Raw genomic sequence first — 5,789 nt, forward strand, 5'->3', positions numbered from 1 at the left:
GCCCCAAAGTTTTTTAATCAGCTGGGAACAATATTATAATATATTATAATAAAAAAATGCAGGCTTAAATTTAGTTGAGTTGTTTCACATCTGTTTTTAAAAAGCACTTTAAGTGGCAAGTGGTAGTGGATTATAATACCGCTGACGGTGAATGTGCACTGATGCTGACACAAAGAACAATTCTGGGTTTATTACAACTTAGTTCTTAATTATGCATTTTTGTCCATCATTTCTAACAAGTTAATAGCTGAGCTCTTTATACATGATAACATCATTAAAGAGATTCAGGTTGTCAGGTTGTAAACAAGCTAATGGTTTAGACAGGACTTAACTTAATTTAAACTTCTAGTGGAGATCCCAAAGTTTTTAAAGATAACAAATATTTTGGGGAACTAAAAAGGGCGAAGGAGAAGGACAAAACTGGATATTAAGTGGTTAAATTAGTTAAAATACAATAAGATACACACTTTTTTTCCTTCATCATCTTTGGGAATCTTAAGTTGGTGTTAAAAATTAATTGTCCTTCTATTATTTACTCCAGCCTGCTGAACTATTAAAGGAATAGTTCCAACGTTTTGGGAAATAGGCTTGATCATTCTTTCTTCTTTGTGGTAGAAAGTAAGATAAGAACATCAATATCACTCTCATATCTCTCCGTTTAATATAAGGCTACAGTCAGCATCTGGTTAGCTTAGCACAAAGACTGAAAACAGTTGAAAACAACTAGCCTATCTCTGTCCAAAGGTAACAAAATCCACCTACCAGCACCTCTAAAACTCCCTAGTTAGCACATTATATATAGTTTGTTTAATCCATACAAAAATCAAAGGATAAAAACTAGAATTCACCATTTCACAGAGAGTTAGGTGCTGGATTATTTCTTGGCTCTGAACCAAATTACCAGGTTACCTTTGGACAGAGTCAGGCGAGCTGTTTACCCCTGTTACAGTTTTTGTGCTAAGCTTACTGGGTGCTGGCTGTATTTTTGTATTTAATGGACAGATATGAGATTGAAGATGGCATCGATCTTCTCATCTTACTCTCTACCAGAAGATTATAGTTCCCAAAATGTCAAACTAGTCCTTTAAACTGCCTTCACATGATCAACCATCAGACCTGATCAATGCTAAACTCCTGAAGCTTTCAGTTTTAATGTACCTCCTGTTTGTAGTCATGTCTTCTCAACATAACCCTTTCATGAGGGGAAAACACATTTTTCTGAGACTTTGTACTCCCTCAAGCTCTTTGATATTTGTGTTTTAAGACACAGCGCTCATGTTGTGAAATTGCATGAGACGAAGCAGGAAGAAGAACAAAAGAGGAAAGTAGAAGAGGAGAGAACAGTGTGTCAGACAGGAGTAGTTTTAGCAGGAGAAGAACGAGGTGATAAGTAGCTGCACAGTGATCAATACCTGCCTGCCTGACTGCCTGGCGCACTGAGCTGCTGTAATTTCTTAGACGATTCACACTTTCCGGTGTGTGTGTAAAGAGACTGAGAGCGAGACTTGTGTGTGTTAATCTCTGAGGCACTGCAGCCATGTTTGTTAGCAAAATAATTCTTCTAATCTTTTCAGAAATGTTCCACTCGGCGCCCTTAACATCGCCACAAATAACTGGGAGCAGTGATGTTTGTGTGTGTGTTAATCTATGATTATGTAGCAAGGTGTGCAGCTGCATCTTTACAGTTCAGTAAGGTTATGTGGGAAATGTAGTAAACAATACAAACGTATAAAAGGATAAAGGAAAGGACTGGCTTACCATTGCTTGACAATTTACTGTTGTTATTATTCACTTGATTAAATGCTCAGGGTTCTTTGTCAAACATAAAGAAACTTGACAAGAATTTGAAGCAATACAGAGCCGCAATGGAAGCAGATTTCTAAAGCTAAAAGAGTTATGGATGCAAACACACCTGTTTTGCCAACCCATCCTCCCAAGAAAAATGACATTATAGGTCGAAAACTCAGTTGCCAAAAATGACCTGAAGTTAAATTTGAGTGATAGACACCATCTAGCAGCTATAGTAATGATGAGCTGGAGAAGTTCAGATGACGATGAGACGGGTTGGGTGGATGGCGAGAGAGATAGATGGCAAAAAGTGGACTTGGTTGCAGGAGGCTACTGTTAACTTCATGTTTCCAACCACGAGTCGGGACAGTTTTTTAAAAACCGTAACTGCAATTACTTGAGTGTTTACTGTTGCCATGACAACAACGGTTGCCTAACTTTAAGGAAGTAATAACTTTAACCCACACCGTGGTTCAAGTGATCATTTTAACCCAAACCATGATCTTCCCCTAACCCTAACCAAGTGGTTTTTGTGCCTAAACCTAACAAGACCTTAACCACAGCATTGTCCCACCATGGGAAAGTGGTATATTAGAAAATGCTCCTATGGGTCATTCTGGATGGTACAATCGACCTATGTGGGCGTTTAATTATGAGGACGTGTTGGTTTTGCAGCAGACATTTTCAGAATCAGAATCAGATTTTATTCACTAAGTACACATACACAAGGAATTTGTTATGGTGCAGATGACAGAACAACAAAAAACACAGCGAGATTACGATAGCAATAAAATGGAAAAATAGTGTTGGGCCTTGGCTACAAGTTTGGCTATCAGCAATAATTAATGATTATCAAGATAATTATTAATTGTTAAAATCAATACAATTATTATAAGAATTAATAACAGGACACCACCCTGGACTCAGGGGAAAAGATAGCCAATTCAGTCTCAAAGTGTACTAATCTATCAATTTGGAACTTTGATTAACAATTAACTTAATAACTATAAACTAAATTACCATATCAATAGCTAGTTAAGGTTGAAGGATTTTGGAGTTCTTTACAGAGCAGAGGTTGGCAAAAACTCATTCTTGTGCAACATTAAAACAGACAACAGGTATATCCAAAAGCATTTATTTAACAAAAAGGTAAAAAGCAAAACACACAATATTAATCAAGCTAAGTGTACCTATATACAAGTGTATGTGTGTGTGTATGTGTGTGTGAGTGTGTGTGGAAGACGATGGCTGAAGTCACCTGGTGACTGAGCACATGGCATGCAGACAATATGGCCGACAGAGGGGACAACAAAGACAAAAGGCCAGACCATGTGGTGTCTTGAACCACATGTGCTGCCTGAACCAAAGTTTGCAGAACTGGGCTTAAAACCTCTTAACTGTGTGGATACTGGAGTTACTGGATGTAACATGTGTTAAACATGCTAACATTAACCTAGCGGTGTGGCTATGCAATAACCTGACTATGAACAACAGGGACATCACAACAATAGTTCAATGAATAACTTTAGCCAAATCAATACATGTACATTGATTGAGTTAAACATTCTTGCTCAGCCGTGATATGCTTCACTATGTTGCTAGGCTATGCCCAGTTGTTACCAGTCCATGAAGAAAGAGATGCTTTCTTCATGGACTGGTAACAACTAGTTGACACACAGAGTACTTTAAATGCAAATAATGAATTTAGTTAAATGAAAAACTTTAGAAAAAACTTGTAAAAATAAAAAACTAAAACTAAAAATAGTTTACCAAAACCCTTAAATGCATTTTTCTTTCTCAAAAGTTTTAATTTACAGCCAATTTTCATTAATCCTTTAAATTCAGTTCTGAAATACGACCTTTTTCTATCTTATTTACCGATTCAAAAGCTCCTAACAAATAGGGTCCACACTCATATGCACACATTCACTCTGCGACCAAAATAAAACTGTCCTTTAAACTACAAACAAAACGTTGCAGGCCTGAGTCGTTGCTTGGGAGCGTGGAGACCTAAAACAAATGGCCGCTTAACTTGCTAGTGCAAACTATCAAAGAAAATAGCACATTTATTGGTTAGTTATTACTCACAGATCCCTGAGTTGTGAGTAAAAACTAATGAAGAACTGGTAGTAATGTCACTCTGACAGCCCTGTAAAAACACCCGGTTCAGAACTGACCAACCAGTGTATAAAGAAAAGGCAAAAGACAACAGACCGTGTAGTTAAAAAATAACTGCATTTTAATGGATAGCTTCTAATAAACAAAGCTAAAACAAGACCAAAGCCAGGGGAGCAAAGAGTCAGTTGGATAGGGGGGAATAGGATGTTTGTGGCTGCTTGTGCTCAACTTCTCTTCCCTGCATATGGTGAAGCCAAACCTATCACGCCAAGGACCGCTGTGCTGTTGCTGGTCACTGGTTTGTGACTGGTCAGTCGCTGCATCAATGTTGGGCTGTGTTTTCTGGTGGCTCTGCTAACCAGCTGCTACACTGCACCTTGCAGCTCTCCAGACATCCACCCAGCTGTTTCATGTAGTGGAAAACCAGCAGCAGATTCAGCACATCGCTACACTGCACACAAGAGGAGACAAGCAAGCTTGTTCAGTAATTTACAAACATCATTTCTACCAAAACTCTGCACACAACAGAATACAGAGACCAACCCACATAAACACTCAGATCCTTATACTGGCACAGGGAAAAACACTTAAAAACTACATCAGATACAACCATTAAAGTCTGTATCTGCACACAAGAGGAGGCAAGCAAACTGACTGACTCCGTGTGTGGCTGGTTAAGTAACCACAGATTGGAGGTCACACCAAAGCACACCTGTATACCATCAGCCCATCACCATGCAATGCACCCCACGCCACACATGGAGACCACACCAACAGGACACCCATTAGATGCTTAAACAATAATAGTGTTGATCACTATCCTCTATCCATCTCTCTCTTCTATTTATCTGTCTCTGACAGTGTGTCTCAGTTTCGATACTTCTGTTAGTACACTTCCATGTAGTACAATGTGTACACCATGTACTTAATTGCATAGTGTGTGAATTTTGACAGGGTAGTGTTGTCTCAAATCTAACACAGCCATAGTGTACGATCACAACATTTAACTTCTTTTTCTGCTTATCTTTTTAATGTAGAATTGCTATGTTACCATATAACATTTGACTGCAATTGTTACCGGCCAAAATATCACTTGACTTCAATTCAATTGAATTTTTATTAAAAATGAATGTGCTTTTACAGCTTTTATTGGATAAACTGACCAAATCTTGGGAATCTACATGGTTACTTTCTCACCTGAAAAAACATTAAAACTTAATAAAGTGACATTAACAGTCCTACAGTGAAACTTACAACAGCTTTTAGCCTGCATTAAAATCTACTTTAGATTGGTGGTCCCTTCCCTTTTGCTATGTAGCCAAGATGGCGACCATTGAGGGTGAAAAGTGTCCAACATTCATCCCTCAACTTCTTGACCGTTAAGAGTGCAACATTCAGATACTCATAGTGCACTGTGTTTTGCTGTACATGTCAGTGTGAACACACTTATACACTCAAAATAGCAATTGTAAGAATGGAAGTACACCAATTGAGACACAGCGTGGTTCTCTCCAGTTACAAACCTGTTGTCTGTTCTCCAGGAGTGCCAGTATTACATCAGAGTTGATCAGCTGCACCTGAGGAGGGAGTGGCCTGAGGATATAAAAGAGCTGCTGTTGTGAGAGTTTCTCCCTTTTTGCTGAGCAGCCAGAAAGCCTTCCACATGGTCTTCACTTTAGTTTGCCTTTGGTTATTTTCCTTTACTTCTACAACCAACACTTCACTCATCCACACACACACTTTTCACCACTGATGCTTAACATTCCCATAGATCATTATGAGTTATTATGCCTAATTTATTAGGAGTGTGTGGATTCATTTGTTGCAAGTCCTGAGCCAGGTTTGTAAAATTATGCTTGAAGCAGACACATTATCGACCTTTC

At 38.5% G+C, this 5,789-nt stretch overlaps 1 long non-coding RNA gene across 1 annotated transcript; it reads right to left on the reverse strand.

Annotated features, from left to right (window-relative positions):
* Positions 1 to 4,004: 4,004 nt before the first annotated feature.
* Positions 4,005 to 4,892, reverse strand: LOC137172068 (uncharacterized). The gene is made up of 2 exons (XR_010924876.1): positions 4,454 to 4,892; positions 4,005 to 4,357 (listed from the first exon to the last, which is right to left on the reverse strand). It is a non-coding gene; the product is annotated as an uncharacterized lncRNA (long non-coding RNA).
* Positions 4,893 to 5,789: the final 897 nt, after the last annotated feature.

The sequence above is a fragment of the Thunnus thynnus genome, chromosome 20 (genome assembly GCF_963924715.1).
Source record: "Thunnus thynnus chromosome 20, fThuThy2.1, whole genome shotgun sequence".
Classification (NCBI taxonomy): domain Eukaryota; kingdom Metazoa; phylum Chordata; class Actinopteri; order Scombriformes; family Scombridae; genus Thunnus; species Thunnus thynnus.